At 59.9% G+C, this 15,344-nt stretch overlaps 1 long non-coding RNA gene across 3 annotated transcripts; it reads right to left on the bottom strand.

Annotated features, from left to right (window-relative positions):
* Positions 1–2,448: 2,448 nt before the first annotated feature.
* Positions 2,449–5,991, bottom strand: LOC111766198 (uncharacterized). 3 transcript variants are annotated; one of them, XR_002798303.2, is made up of 3 exons: positions 5,652–5,991; positions 4,114–5,396; positions 2,449–3,577 (listed from the first exon to the last, which is right to left on the bottom strand). It is a non-coding gene; the product is annotated as an uncharacterized lncRNA (long non-coding RNA). The 3 variants fall into 3 exon arrangements; XR_009181492.1 differs by having other exon boundaries at positions 2,449–3,562; positions 4,114–5,991; XR_009181491.1 differs by having other exon boundaries at positions 4,114–5,991.
* Positions 5,992–15,344: the final 9,353 nt, after the last annotated feature.

Here is a 15,344-nt window from a genome sequence, read left to right on the forward strand (position 1 = left end):
GCATCCCCACTGCCCAGAGGCCCTGCTCCCAACCCCCGCCCCCCAGGCTCGTCCGAAGCGGGCCTGGTCCTTCCTGGACAAGTTCCGGTATGTTCTGCCAGCGTGCCCCTACGCCTGCCTTCTGGCCCCCTCCAAGTAGGCTGAGGGCAGGAGGAGTTTTCCAGCTGCCTCTCCCGCATTTTTGGAGCACTTTGTCCCCCTCTGTGATGCCCCCAGAGCCCAGCCTGCTGTGAGCAAGGCCCAGCCCAAAGAGGCTCGTCCCGGGGGACAGCCTGGGGACACTGTCCACCCAGGTGGCAGCCCAGTTGTCCTCACCGCCAGGAGGGGTGAAAGGTGGGCCGGGCAGACTCGGCTCAGACCCCAGGCCTGCCCCTCACCACCTGCTCCTCACTTGGAGGAAACGTCAAACACACACCCAAACAGACACATGGACACGCACAGAGAGACTCAGAGGGACACACACACACGTGGACACACCTCCTTAGCACCTCGAACAGTGCCCGGCCACCAGGGGTAAACCAGGGGTGCCTATCACGTGCTCCCGTGCCAGGAGCAGGGCACCCAAACCACACAGCCTCTTAGGCCGCCGTCCCCGGGGCAGTCCCCAGGGGTCCCCAGAGCTTCGTGTGCAGCAGCTGCAGAAGTGCCCCCGGGGGGCACGGGGCGGGGTGGGGGGCCTGGCCCCGCGGGCCTCGGGAGGGCAGGCCCCTGGCCAGGAGCTGGACCCGCAGACTCTGCAGCCTCCAGCCGAGGGTTCGGGGCCCCCAGGGGGTCGTTAGCTCCCAGGGCCGCGAGGCTACAATGGGGTGTGCGGGGACCTCTGCGGTCACCACGAGTCCCCGCAGGCCACACGACAGGCACGTGGGTGTTTGAGGAGGAAAACATCTCGACAAGTTTGTCCTGCGCGGGGCGGGCGAGGGCGTCGCGGGGCCACCTTGCTCAGCTCGGGCTAGGACCCCGGGTGCCTCCGTCCCCTCTCTTGTAAAAGGGTGGCGACCCAAGGGCTGGCCTGCTGGCCCTGCCCTGGGTGTCAGGGGATGGCACGCACGAGGCTCGTCAGCGGTCGCTCCAAATCCACGGCCGCCACGCAAGGCTCCCGTGGCCGTCAGCTTCTGGCTGGCTGGTGTGGGGGCCAGTCTGCAGCGTTACCGCGGTCGGGGTGAGGTGGACCAAGTGTGAGCCTTTGGCCAAGCCCGTGCACTGCGCCCAGCTCTTCCGGTCCCTCCCCAAATCTGCCCTGCAGCCCATCCTCCAGCTCGGCTTCCTGGTGGTCAGAGGGGAGTGGACGGGCAGATGCGGGTAGGCCCGGGGCAGCTGAAAAGGGCCGGAGCAAGCGCCTGGCCCTTACTTAAATGGACACGGAGGATGAAAAGCCCGAGCTGGCCCTGTCCAGGCCACAGCTGAGGAAGCAGCGGGCAGGAAGGACGCGCAGGCCTTCGGGAGCTGGATGGGGTCTTTTCAAGTAGAAATGTCCATTAGCTTCGAGACGAAGACAGTCCACGGGGACGGGCCACGTCGTTCACTGGCCAGCAGCCTCGAGGCCTGACCGGAAGTGGAGACGAACTCCTACGTGGCCTTAGGAAGTCAGCGGGGCCCTGAGGAGCCACAGATGGTGCCGATCTAGACGCTCCCGGCCCAGGGGAGGCGTGTTGCGCGAGTCCTTCTCCCTCGCTTCCTTTCTCTCTTGTTTGCTTTTCTTTCTTGCTTTCTTACTTCCTTTCCTTCCCTCTTTCTTTCCTTTTATCTTTCACCAACTATTAAACACCTACTCTGTTCTACTAAACTCTGATAAGCACTGGGGATTCAGCAGTGAATAAAAAGAACAAAACAATTCTGCCTTTGTGGTGCTTACATTTTAATGGGGAGATGGGTGATAAAAGTAAAAGTGAGTGAAAAATGCCAAGGAAAACAAATAAACAAGGAAAATATCACATATAAGGAGGAGTGTGCTCAGAACCTTAGCCAGGGCGGCCAGGGCAGGAAGGGCTCCCTGAGGAGGAGGTGAGGAAGTGCGAGCCCTGGGGAGGGCAGTCCAGGCCGAGGGAGCTGGAAGTGCAAAGGCCCTGGGGCAGGAGCTGGAGGAATTCTGGGAGCTCCAACTCCCTGTATTCCAGTCTCTGGACTATTGTGGGAGCCTCCTCTTTGTCCCCCCTGTTTCAGTTTCACTCTCTCTGTCCCAGGACTAGTTGGGAGCTTCCACTTGAGGCCAGATGCCGCCCCACGCGCTGGGATTTGGGGCGGACCCTGACGTGGTCTGCCCTCGTGGAGCTTGCAGTCTAGTCCACATACTGAAACCTGGTGGCCTGGGGGTTCACCTTGACCACAGGCTTGCTAGGTGCGGCCAGTGCCGAAGGTTTTTGTTTTGTTTTTCTTCTTTGTAAATTTTTATTTGTATTTAGTTTCAAACTCACAGAAAAGTTGCAAGAATAATGCTTGGAATCCCATAAATTCTTTTTAAAATATTTTATTTTTATTGTCTTTTGTTTTCAAGATATATAGATCACACAAAATGTTAACTTAAAAAATATAAGAGGTTCCCATATACTCCATGCCCCACCCCACCCCACTCCTGCCACATCGACCTCTTTCATCAGTGTGGCACATTCATTGCATTTGATGAATAGACTTTGGAGTACTGCTACACTGCCTGGATTACAGCTTACATTGTAGTTTACATTCTCCCCCAGTCCATTCAGTGGGTTATGGCAGGATATATAATGTCCTGCCTCTTTATGCAGAGTCACTGCTTTGATTTTGCCTGACTTGCTTCCTCAGTCAAGCTCTTCCAAGCCCAGACTCTATGTGCGCAAATATACCTGTATCTTGCCAAGCCACTTGAGCTCAGGTGCAGCCACCAGGCCCCTGACCCACAGATGCTTCAGTGTGGATTCCCGCAGGCATAACCACAGGACAGCCATCAAAACCAGGGAAATAACAGCTCTAGGTCTAACCCACAGTTCCCATTCAGATTTCATCAATTGTCCCAAGAAGGCATTTTATAAGCTGTATTTTCTTTTCCTAGTCTAAAATCCCATCCGGGATCAAGTATTTGCATTTAGTTGTCAAGTCTCGTCAGTCTCCTTTAATTTGGAATCGTTTCTTGCCCATTTGTGCGTGTGTGATTCTGACTTTTTTTGCAGCCTATGGGCCACTTATTATATAGTGTGCCCTTGAGTCGGATTTGCTCATGATTACATTTAGGTTATGAGTTTTGGGTAGGAATAACAAAAAAGCGGAGCGGTGCTCTTCTCAGCATACTTATCAGGAGGCACACGATGCCACTGGTTTATTCCAACAAGATGCTAACTTTGATGCCTTGTTTAAGGTGGTGTCTGCCAGGTTGCTCTACTTGGAAGTTATTATGTGCTCCTTTGTAAATAATAATTTGTGAGAAGTATATGATCAAAAGCCTGTATAAATAGCTTGTTGCTCAAAAAAATAGTAACTCACTAGTTCTTAGCACACTGATGATTTTCTCGCGGCGCTCTTCCTGATGCATGTTCCCCGGCATCTGCCGTGAGGAGGTGCTTTCCTCCACTCCCCTTCCTTCTTTTTCATCTGCCTGGAGTCGTGGGTTCTTATTTATTTAGGGGAGGTGAAATCTGACCTGAGGTCGGTCCTCTCTCCCTCCCTCCCTCCCTCCCCCCTCCCCTTCTCCCTCCCTCCCTTCCTTCCTGGAGGTGAAGTCTGACCTGAGGTCCTTCCTTCCTCCCTCCCTCCCTCCCTTCCTTCCTTCCATTTTTTTTGAAGATACATAGATCACAAAAAACATTACATTAAACAATATAAGCGGTTCCCATGTGCAATTTTGAAGAAGGAATAGGTGCTGGTGGAGAAGAGAGGATTGAGATGTGCCAGGCACCATTTACACACAAAGAATGTGATTGGGGGAAACTGAAAATTCCTCCAGGAGGCAGGAATTTTGGATAATGCAGATGTGCCTGCACTTTACCTAAACAGTCCTCCGGGGTCACAGCGCTTCTTCCCATTTTACTGGGGAAGAAACCGAGGCCTGAGAGTTTCCCCACCAGGGTAATCAGGGCAGGGCGGGGTCTGTGGACCTTAAACCCCGGGCCCTTCTCTTTATTTCATGCTTAGCCTCTGATAACACACCTTTTGCAACACTCTAGAAGGTTCCCTCCTAAAGGAGATGGCTGGGTTTGGGGACCTCAGCAGTGGGCGCGCTTCAGTGACATCCGAAGGCCGGTCCTGGGCTCGCGCCGGAGCTGAGCAGGGAGCCCGGTGGCTCGGGGGAGGACGCCCCGCGATTGCCGCAGCCGCTTCTCAGGGAAGGGGCTGTGCGGGTACGTCCCGGCAGGCCCCTCCAGGGAGGGTAATTTCAGGGGTGCATGGACAGACCGAGGGCAGGGGCAGTGCCCCGGGGGGCCCGGTGAGCAGCCCCGGGCCCACTTCAGGGACCCCCGAGGGCGGACGCCGGAGGCAAAAGACCCCCCTGTCACCTCCCTCCCCCAGCCCCGCGCTGGGGAAGCCGCCGGGTGCCTGCGCCTCGGCTCCCGGGCTGAGAGCAGCTCTAGAGGGCGCCGGATCCTTCCAGAACAATCCCAAGTCTCCCTAGGCACCGCGGGCCTGCAGGCGGGCAGTGTCCCTCGGGCAGGGGTCCCCTCGCGCTCACCACCTCACGGGGGTCTTCCCGGCAGGAGCGGGACCCGACCCCGCTGTTTGTAAACTTCAGAAAAGCCAAGCCGGCAGGCCCTGGCGGCGGCGCCTGGGCTTGCCGCGCACATCTGGAAAGCGTTACCCCGTCGCCCAGTCTCCTCCGACCGCCTCAGGCCTGGGGCAGCGACGCTGCTCTGGGGGGCCCAGGAGGGGGGCAGCCCCCACTAGCCGAGAGGCCGCGCTCGCCCGGGCCTGTCCGAGGGGAGGCCGGAAGGCCCAGGAATGGTCAAGCCTGGTCACTGGGCAGGGCTTTCCGGAACCTTCGACGTGGCGCACCGGCCGCGTGTTCGGCCGTCTCGCCTGACCACTGCGGTCCGTTTCCTTCACGTGGGCCGCGGCCCTCCCCGGCACCGGGCCTTGCCTGGTTGGTAGCCCCCGTCTGCAGTGCCCACCCAGCCCGGGGCCTCCCCAGCCCCTTCTCAGCCTTCGGGCCTCAGGAAAGAGCCCTGTTCGCCCAAACCTGCCAGTGTCCCCATGGCTCTCGAGCCCCGGGTTGGGTGATAGGTCGCAGGCTCTGTCTCACCGCCTCGTGCTGGGGTGGGCAGGCCCACGGCCGTCTCCTTCCCGTGGGGTCTGCCCGTCCGCGGTAGAAGCGCAGTGGGGGTTCATTGGTGGCTCTCGGGAAGGCCCTGGCCGAGGGGTGGTCTCCACTGTGTCCCCTTATATCAGTGGGTCCAGGAACCCGCGGGCCACAGAATTCCTCACCTTTCTTGATATGTCTTTGTTGTTTGGGTGGAAAGGGAAGTAGAAATGAGTAACAGCCCCTTGTCGAAGTCCAGGTGACTTTGGAAGTCGGGGCCGAGCTTCCCCGCGGCCCTTGAGCTGTCGCAGGCCGTCAGCAGTCTGTCCCCCGGGTCCGGCACTGGACTGGCCGCCCGGGGGGCTGGACTGGCCTGGGTGGCTGGAGTCCGACCTCCCGCCAAGGTACTCTTCCCTCAGGGGCACGGACCTGAGCCGCCGTCCCCAGGACCCACCTTGCTCTCGGGAATCGGGGTCCGTAGGTCCTCGCCTTGGGTTTCTTTGGAGAACGGCGGGTCTCAGTGGGGTACGAGTCAAAAGGCAGGGGCCGGTTCAGGCGGCATGGCCGGTGCCCTGACAGGGGGGGCTTGTCTGACGATGGGAGGCTGGGAAGGGAAGCCTGGGGAGCCCCCACCCCGCCCGCACCCGCACGCCTTGGTGACTTTCACCTGAATGAAGACAATCGGTTCCATAATCGTGAGTCCGGGGCCCCTGTCGGCATTGAGCGAGGCGGAAGGAGCAGCCATCAGCAACCGCTGGGAAAGCTGGGTCTGGAACATTTGCACAAGGGGAAAATACCAAAAGGAAACAAACAAACATTGTTTTGAAACATTGTTTTGAAAAGGCTGGAACCAATTTTGGGGTTAAACCCAGCTGCCCACACAGACTCCTTTCGGCTTTTCAAGTGTTTATTCTATATGATTTATTTCCTGCTAAAGCATTTGACAACAATTGTGTAAACAGATTCCATTCCCCCTGGAAAGGGACCTGCCCCCACTCTGGGGAGGTCCTACCGGGACCCAACCAAGGGAAAAACGACTGGTTTTGATTTGAAAATCAAAGCCCCTAAGAAAATGGAAGGACAAAATAAATGCTGATTCCAAGAGGAATCTTCAGACACTCCAGAATGAGTCACCCACGGCAACCCTGGCTCTCTGAGAGGTCAAGATTCCAGTCTGCTGTGTGCCCTTGGGCAAATTACTTAAACTTTCTGAGCCCCTGAGTCTTTATCTACCAGAGATAGATCATAAGGATGTTTGAGGGTTAACTGAGATTGGGCATGGGTCAAGATACACTTAGAGAGGGCAGCAGGTGTTATTCTCATAAAACCGAAACACTGAACGGGATAGGACTGTTTTCATTTTCCTTAATAAATCAGTTCATACTGCAGAGGCTCCAAAGGGAAATGATAAGAGATTTGGACAAGGAAGTGACTTGACACAGATGAAACAATTGAGGCTCAAGAAAGGATCAAGACGGGTTGCAGAAGTGGCTCGGTGGTTGAGCACCTGCTTCCTGTGCACGAGGGCCTGGGTTCAACCCCTGGTACCTCCTCCAAGAAAAAAAGAAAAAGAAAAAAGGCTAAGGCATTCAATTGTTCAATGGCCCAGATATAACTAAAGGCCAAGTTGCTTTTTGATTCTAAAAGAATCTTTACATCTAAAAGAAGAGGGAACTCTCCACTTGAGAAAGAAATAGTTTGTAAACCTCACAATCAAGGGAGTCTTTTATGGCTGTGATAAAAAAAAAAAAGGAAGAAAAAAAGAGAGAGACAGAGAAAGAAAGAAAAGAAAGAAAGCCTTTAACGAGAGAGAGAGAAAGAGAGAGAAAGAAAGAAATTTTAAAAAGCCTTTAACCAATTCTGTGAAGCTGTTTGAAGGAGCAAAGTTTCCGTGACCTGATACGAGGCAGGATGGAACTCGGGTGTTGAGAAAGGGTTTTCCGGAAAGCTCGTTAGGTAGGAGTTAGAGGTCAGGGCGGGTTTCCTTGCAGGGTCAGCGTTGCCTGCTGGGGAAGCTTACACTTGGCATGACTGTGGGGAGGGGGCTGCTGAAGGGCAGGTCGCAGCTGCCTCGCCGCGGTCCTTGCGTTCTCTGGAGCGGGCCCAGCAGTGCCATTTCCCGAGGCAAGCGGCAGTGGTGGCCGGGCGTGGCACCGCGTGGCCAGGGCCCCGGTCAGCTGGCTGGGGGCGGCCCCGCTGGGCCGAGTCTGCCGGCCGGGTCCCAGCCTCAGCTGGGTCAGCGCCCAGGACAGGGCGCTCACGCCATCCTGGGAAGTTCATCAACACGTCTGGGCAGCCCGTGGCAATGGCAAGAGAGAGGCCAGGAGCTGGAGGCCAAGGAGGCAATTTGAGGTCAGCGTCGGCGGAGCCGGAGGAGGAGAGCGAGCGAGTGCAGGCCAGGCCAGCACCTGGACGCCACCCGGAGCCATGAGGACAGCCCGTCGGCCCCGCCCCGGCCAGCCGGCCAGGGTGGGCGCAACCCGCTGAGCGGCCACGGCAGTGGGCGGGCAGCTGCCGCCCGGCCTGGCATTCCCAGCAGTGACGCAGGCCGTGGCTGCCGCCTGAGGACGCAGACAGTCCTACAGGGCCGTGACCTGGGCCGGCTTGGTTTCCGAGTGGCTGGTGACGGCAGAGCATCTGGGGTGACCTAAGCTCTGGGGACGTGCCCTGCGTCGCCGGCCCCCCGACCATAATGTGAGCTCTGATGCGCGGCTAGGACTCAGCGCTGGCCCAGAGGGGCCCCGGAACAGGGAGACCCCCAAGTCCTGACAAGTCAGGGATGGCTCAAAGGGGAGACAGTCCCCCCGCAATATCCGCCTGTCTCCCCCACCCCCTGTATTCCAGGTCGGCTCCCCCAGAAGCAGAGCCCGAGACAAGGATTCTGGGGCAAATAGTTTATGGGGTCGTGCTCCCCGAAGCCCGAGTGGGGGGAGGCGGAGGAGAGTCGGGAAAGAGGGAGGTCCATAGGGTGCTGAGCGGGAGACCTGTGGGGGCCCGGGCTCGTGTCCTCTGGGGACCCCAGGGACATGGCGCTACATGCCACACCGGGGTCCCAGGCGGGGCAGAGCTGAGGCTTTGTCCACCCCTGCTGGTCCATCCCTCGAGGGCTGCTCTGGGGACAGCAGGGTTGGCCCAACCTGGAGGAGGGGGCCACCGTGCCCCTGGCCCCTGTCAGCCCCGTGCAGGCCGAGCTTGCTCCTGGGGCCAGGGAGAGGCCTCGGGCCGAGCACCGCAGCTCAGGGCCATTGGCACAAACCCACACGGCGAGTTATGGGGACAGGGGCGGGGTCGCAGATGCTGCCGGTCCAGTCGTTCCCATAAACTCGCCTCTGTCCCACCTCCCTGCCACCGTCCTGTCTCCTCTTCCTCCAGGACCATGGCTCTCCAGCTACCTTGGCCACCATCCGGAATGTTCCAAAAACACATCTGGCAAGCTTCAGCCCCAGGGCCTTTGTACTGGCTGTTCCCCCATTGCCGGGCAATCTCTTCCCCAGACAGCCACATGGCTTAAGTCTCAAACGAGGCCGTATCCACGAGGCCTTCTCAGACACTCGCAGCTACTCCTCTTCTCCAAGACACGCCTCTCCTCCCCCCCCCCCGCCCTTTGTTTTGTTTCCCCCCACAGCACTCAACAATCCATATAGCTTCTTTCTTATGCTTACTGTCTATTGCACTTACTAAAATGTAATCTCCATGAGGGACGGTGTTGGTTTTGATCAGCATTGTGTCTCCAGGCACTTGGTAGACCCTTAAATATCTACTAAGCAAATGAATGATGGTTATCTAAAAAAAATGCCGAGAGAAATAATGGTCTCACTACGCAAAGGCACCTGGGAACGAGACTCCTGGACTTTTATGCGTGGAGATAGCCTCCTCCAAAGGGAATCGGGAACGTCCTGTGTGGCAGTGTGAGAGAGCTGGGGCTCCTGACCCATCAGCAGTGCCACCTCTGCTGCCTCACCCCCTGCGTGCACCAGCATCCCCCAAAATTAGGGAGGTGACCTAGCCCAGGAGCAGGGCCTCCAGCCTTCTCTGTGCTAGCGAGATCGTCTTATGCCCAACCTTCTAAAGACAACCAAAAAGTGGTGTCACCTTCCTGAGAGCAGGGGTGGAGAGACTAGACCCACTAGCACCCTCCCCTCCGTCGGGGTCCAGAGGTAACCCCAGGGGTCCAGGGGCAGCGGGAAGTCCACGGGCTTGGAGTGAGAGGAGCTGTAGCCCAAGGAGAGGAGCGGAGCTCTGGAGAGCTGAGACCAGAGTGTCTCCGGCAGCCCCCCGGGGGCTTGTTAAAAGGCAGGGCCTGCTTTTGGGGGTCTGAGCCGGAACCTCTGCTGGTCCAGTGGGCTCCCAGGTGCTGCTGCTGCAGGGCCAGAGCTCCGCGTTCAGGGCCTAGAGCGCGCCCGTTTGGCAAGCCTCCCCTCTCTGCGTGAGTCAGAAGAACGTGATGACCTGGCCTGCAGTTTCCACAAGCTCAGCGGGATTAAGAGAGAAAAGGCGGAGGCCCCTGGGTTCCCTGACAGCGTGAAGAACAAGGCAACCTCTGAGACATCTAGTCCGGGGTGCCTCGTTCAGGGCACAGTGTCAGCTGCAGCAACAAATACGCTGGCTTAAATAAGATAGACACTCATTTCTCTTTCACAGTCAAGAGGTGGGTGGTCTAGGGCTGATAGGGCAACTCTGCTAGCTTCAACAGCTTTGTTGGTTGGTTTTTAATCTCTGGATCCAAAGTGGTTGCTTCAGCTCCTGCCATCATGTCTACATCCCAGACAGTGGGAAGGAGGAAAAGGCAAAAGAAACCCATGCCCATTCTTCTTAAAGGCTACAACCTAGGAGAGGCACATATCATCCTCAGGCTCCATTGGTCAGAACAGAGTCATGTGCTCATGCCTCACTGCAAAGGAGGCTGGGACATGTAGCCCACACCTGGGCAGTTCTAGGTGCAATGAAAACGAGGCATTCTATCATTAAAGGAAGAAGGGGAGAGTGGCCGGAGGCTGGCTGCCCCCGCGGGGCAGGTGCAGAGAATGGGGGTGTGCTCAGGAGATGGGCGGTCCCCGAAGACGTCGCCATCCTCATCCCCAGAAGCTAATCACGTTTTCTGACGTGGCCAAAGGAATCGTGCAGCTCTCCCCGGATTCTCCCAGCGGGCCCAGTCTAATCTCACGAGTCCTTAAGAGCAGAGAGAAGCTCTCCCCAGCTTTGCAGTGAGAAGGACTCAAAGGTTTTGAGGCTGGAGGAAGCAGCCAGCCGAGGACCGCAGGGGCCTCTGGAAGCAGGGAATGAAGGAAGTAGCTTCTCCCCAGCGCCTGCCGAGGAACACCTTGGCCTCCAGCACGGGGTGCTGCTATGAGCCCCCAGTTCCCGGGGGCTCGTCAGGGCAGCCCTCTGCAGCAGGGCGCTCCCGCGGGCAGCGAACAGGCCCGTTGACCGCAGTTGGGTCCCTCCCACTCGCAAACGCGTCGAAACCAGCGTGGGCTCCTGCCTGCCCCGCGGGCTGGGCCTGAGTGTGGGGCCTGAGCTCTGACTTAGACCAGGCTTCCGGGGCCCTCGGGCCCGTCCTCCCGCAAGCGCGGACGTGGCGGTGGCGTGGCGGGGACTCAGCCAGGGACGGTGACACGGCGCCCAGATAAGCGGTGGCCTCCAGGAAACACCGTCCAGCCGCGCTGGCACTTCCCAAGGGAGCCGGTCTTCGCTGCTCTCAGGGGACGGAGAGGTCACCAGGGTGGACAAGGCCAGCCGTCACAGTGCGGTCCCCACGCCCGTCCCTCTCCTCTGCTCTCCACCAGCTCGTGCAGCCGGGCCAGGCTCTCCCCGCCCCAAAACATCTCAGGCTTGTGGCTCCCGTGGCCTCCTGCCTTTCTCCCCCCGATCCCCCTCCCGTGCCAGGCCCCTCTGCCGGTGGGTGCCCATGGCTCAGCCGCACTGAAAAGGTAGATTTTCTCTCGCTCTGCTTCTTCCTTAGGATCGCCCGTGAACTTTACAAATCGGTCGCCCTTTTACAAATAAGTGACAGCCACCGAGGGGTTATCCTGTGGGCGCCCTTTGCCAGGGGCCCTCCAACCTCCTTAATTTTTTTATTTTTTTCAAAGTTGAATTTACTTTTATTTGTCCTAAAACGCTTGCTTTCAAACTTGAAGGGACTTTCCAACCTCCTTTAAGCCTCATGGGCGTCCTTCAGAATGGTTACACGGCAAGGGTTACGCACCCCCGCCCCCCTTTTAGAGCTAAGGACAGGACCAGTAGCCTTCCAAGGTCACACTGCCGGGTGCCCAGGGGTCGGACTTGAACCCAGGTCTGGTCTGGCACCAAAGTCTCTGGTCTGCCCCGTCGCCCGTCCCTGGGCGTTTGGCGGGAACGGGCTGCAGAGCCCAAGTGCTTCTCTCTCTGGCCTGAACAGCTTGTCCCCGTTTTCTTCCAGAAGGGTGGCCCTCGGCCTCCCCAGGAAGGGACGACAAACCGAGCCGGGGCTGCGGGGCGGGAGCTGAGCCGGGGGGGGGGCGGGGCGGCCCCTCCTGCCCGGGCCCCGCTCGGGAGCCAGGCCCGGTGACTCAGCAGCCTCCGGCCCTCTGGGCAGGTTCTTCCTGGCGCGAGGAGCTGCGACCTGGCCCGCTGGCCGGGTGGGGGGCCTTCCTTTAAAGGCGTGGGCCGTGCCCGTCACCGCTCACTGCTCGGCCGGGCCTCCTCTGCCATCTTGGAGCCTCGGTGACGCCGAAGAGGGGAGAAGGCTGCCCGGAGCCCGGCGCCCGCGCCTCCGTTTCCACCCCCCAAAGGCCCCCTGCCTCCGGGCGGCGGCTTTGAGGACCGGTGGGCTGGGGCAAAGGAGACTGTTTGGAAACGGAACTCCTCCGCAGAGTCGGCCGGGGGGCCCGGCTGGAGGGGTGTGCGAGGGGATCGAGACCCAGCCCTGCCTTTCGGGGGTGGGCAGCAGGGGAGCGGGGCTGCCAGGTGCGCGGTCACCTTGCGGCAGGGTCGGGAGGCCTAGTGAGCGGCGCAGTTGGGAGGCTCCAGGCTGGCAGGGCATTGGGCAGGTGGCTGCAGGGCGGGGGTCAGCGGGCCCACGCCTGCCCCCTGTGCTGTGGCTCAGGGGCTCCTCACAAAGAGCCGGAGGAGGCTCCTCACAAGAGAGGGCACGAGGCCCGGAGGGCAGTGGCTGGCCGAGGGCGCACGGCCAGCCCGGGGGACACAGCCTGCGCACGGGTCCCGGGGTCTGATGGAGCGTGGGGCGCTTGGCCTGGGCTAAGGGCGCAGGTGGGCCAGGGTCACGCCACGGGCCCGAGGCCGCCTCCAGAGGCCGGTGTGCAGGTGACGGGGGGACGTGGCAGCAGGCCTGTGGCACCCGGGAAGCTCAGGCCAGGGGCCCGGTCCGCGCCCTCTCACCTTCTCCTCCGCGTCTGTCTTGCTCCCCCAGCCTTCGCCTCCTGGGCTGACTCTGGCACAGGCTGGGGGCATTTCCTCTTGGAGGTGAGTCTGGGCAGCCGCGCCCGAGGAGGCCTCTGCACTTGGCGCCCTGCTGCCCGGGCCTGGGGACGGGGGAGCTGTCAGGGGTGCCCGTGAGCCCAAACTCTCGTCGTGCCAGGTCTGTTGAGAACGGTGGTTCTGACACCTCGGCCTGGACCAGAACCCCTGGGGAGTTCAGAAAGCCCCGGGGACCCCATTCTGCAGGTCTGGGCCGGGGCCCCAGAATCTGCATTTCTGACAAGCCCTCAGGTGAGGCTGAGGCTGCTGGTTCGGGGACCTCGCCGGAGAACCTCCGATCTGGAGGCACCGGGACGCCCTCGGTGTCGCGGCGGCTCGGGGGACCTTCTGGATAAAGTGCTTCCAGCTCGGCCTGGTCCAACTGAGAAACGAGGTCCTTGCTTCCCCGCGGGCCCTCCTGGACCCCCGACCCGCATCCCCGTAGGACGCAGGGTGGAGCACGTCCGCCGAGGCTGGAGAGGAGAAGAGGGGCTGCCCAGGTGAGGCCGGGAGTTTTACGGTGGGCTGAGGTCTTCCCTGGACCTCTCAATTTGTACTTGAGTGTTGGTCCCTGGTGCTCTGCTGCCCCCTAGCGGGGGGTCTCCTTTGGGGGGGGTCTTCACCTCTTAAGTGCTGAGTGAAGCTTGGGGTGGGGCAAAGGTCACCTGCTTTCTGGATTCCAGGACAGGGTCCTCACTTCTAAAACCTCCTCTTGGCACCTGCAAGCAGCCAATTGCACTTTAGTAAGAGCAAGTTCAAGGTCTTGGTTCTCTCCTGGGGGTGGGGGTGGGAGGAGAGTTCCGTTTAAACCTCTTGGCTCAGCGCTGAAGGACAGGGAGGCTTTGCGCCTTTGGCTTAAGCTTCATGCGCGGGGGGAAGGAAGGGAGGGTGCTTCCAAGAGCCTTTGGAGAGAAATTGTCAACTCTGGCCTTGAACATGGAGGGGCCTACCTGGGCGCCCCACCCGGCGGGGGGCTCACCACAGCGAGGCAGGTGCACTCTGCCTGCCGCATGGTAAGCTGGTCCTGCGCTCCCCGTGCAGGTTCTCCGAGGCGTCTTACCACATGTTGCGGGGGCCTCCGAGGTCACCGTGACGATGGCACATGTTCCATAGACCGGGCCGTGGGCTCAGACAGGCTGGGACGTGTGCTGCCTTCACAGCCGTCTGGAAGGCACCCAGGGGCGGACGGCGGCCCCAGGGCTCCCTGCGTCTGGAGCTCTGAACTGGGAGGCAAGAGTCGAGGCGGGTGGGAGGGCGTTGCCCACTCTGGGTGGCATTTAAAGCAGGGGGCGGGGGCCGCTCTCCTAGAGAGGATGGGCAGGACAGGAGGACAGGAGACCCAGGGCTGGCCGTCACAGGGGACCTGGGAAAGAGCCGGGGAGAAGGGGGGAGCCAGGCGTGAGTGGAGACAGGTGACGTCAGCTGGAAAGTCGGGGGTCTGCAAGGAAAGATCCAGTTTGACTGCTTTGCTGTGGTCAAATCCAACTGCTTAGCTGAGGCCCAGGTTCTCGGGGGCCACGCTCGGTGTCCCTGGCACAAGCCCCTCTTTCCTGTCCTTTTCGCTTGAAGGCCAGTCTGCCGGGATCTCCGTCCACACGCACACACCTGTGATATAGATTATGTACCAGTGTCTCGATTCCTGAATACACACGTGTGTGCGTACGGAGAAGTACCTAAGTGAGGCCGAGCTCTCCACCCGCCCTCCCGTGTAATCACGTAAAACGAGGATGTAGCACCTGAATCAGTGTTTCCCAAAGTGGGGTCTGGGGAACCGCTGTGTCCAAATCCCCTGGGAACCTTGTGAAGAACAAGGGCTCCCGTGGGATTAGACTCTGGGGTCCCCGGAGGGGCAGCCTAAGCGTGTTCTCCAGGCGACCCTGACGTACCGTGCCGTCGGGAAGCTGGCGGCTCCCTGGACGCACCGTGAGGATGACACGGAAGCGGGGAGAACATTCTGCCGAGCGAGAGGCACCCAAATCCGCCCGAGCAGAGAGAGGGACCCAGGCCAGACCGCACCGGCTGCAGGGAGCATGTCGCCAGTGGCGTGTGTGCCGGGGCCCCGTCGTGGGCCCCGGAGCCCTGGGGCTGTCCTGTGGGCCCACTGCCCTCTGGGGAGCCGGGGACACAGAGCCTGCCGCCGGGCGGGGGTCACACCAGCATGCTGGGCCCCCCTGATGTGTCGGCAGCTGCTCTGGGAATTCCGGGGCCCGGGAAGAGAAGGCACGGACCTCCCAGAGCAGATGGCGGGGTGGGCCGTGGGGCCATCTGGAAGTTTCCGGGCCTCAGGGAACACTTATATAACCGGTGTGGAGGGAGGAAGTTTGGACGAAGGATTAGCTTAGAGGCCAAGAACAAACTGAGCGTTCCCCAGACTGGGCAGGGCTGCAGGCCGAGGGGCACCTCCAGCCCCCAGCACAAGCGTCCTGTCCTAGCCCCCCCCCACTTTATCCTGAGCACCCCCAAATGCTCTATGTTGTGGAGGACAGGGGAGCAGAAGATGGGAATTTAAGCTCTACAAGGGCAAGGAAGGGGGTCTGGCTGGGTCGCCCACTAACACTTAGCATGGGGCCTGGCATACAGTAGGGGCTCAATAAATGTTCGTTGAATGAACGCTTGCATGAACAGGCTTTCTGCTGCCGTGGACAGGTGGGTGCAGCACGATGGTTCTCAAAGTGGGGTTCCTGGACCAGCA

Source organism: Dasypus novemcinctus, chromosome 18, assembly GCF_030445035.2.
Source record: "Dasypus novemcinctus isolate mDasNov1 chromosome 18, mDasNov1.1.hap2, whole genome shotgun sequence".
NCBI classification, from domain to species: domain Eukaryota; kingdom Metazoa; phylum Chordata; class Mammalia; order Cingulata; family Dasypodidae; genus Dasypus; species Dasypus novemcinctus.